Source organism: Piliocolobus tephrosceles, chromosome 12 (assembly GCF_002776525.5).
Source record: "Piliocolobus tephrosceles isolate RC106 chromosome 12, ASM277652v3, whole genome shotgun sequence".
Taxonomy (NCBI): domain Eukaryota; kingdom Metazoa; phylum Chordata; class Mammalia; order Primates; family Cercopithecidae; genus Piliocolobus; species Piliocolobus tephrosceles.
In genome coordinates, this window is record NC_045445.1 from 51,693,778 (window position 1) to 51,694,220 (window position 443).

Here is a 443-nt window from a genome sequence, read left to right on the forward strand (position 1 = left end):
TACACTATTATCTTAACATTGCAATTTCACAATACTTTTTAAACTTTTATTTTAAGTTCAGGAATACATGTGAAGCTTTGTTATATAGGTAAACTGATCCTCTCCCTACTCCCACCCTCCATCCTCCCATAGGCCCCAGTGTTGCTCCCCTCTATGTGTCCATCACAATACATTTTCATCTGTCAGGGTAGCTTCCCCAAATTATTGCCCTGAATCATCGGGGCCAGGTGCTATTGTAAATTGTGGTTACACTAATACAATTTAGAGGAGATCATCAGTTTGTCACAGGTTCTCAAGACATGAAAATCCACCAGCGAGGCTCTATTAGACTCAATGCATCACTTCATGGAAGGACATGAAGATAGAGCTCCTTCACAAGAAAACTCACCCTTTTTTCTTCCTTCCTTCCTTCCTTCCTTCCTTCCTTCCTTCCTTCCTTCCTT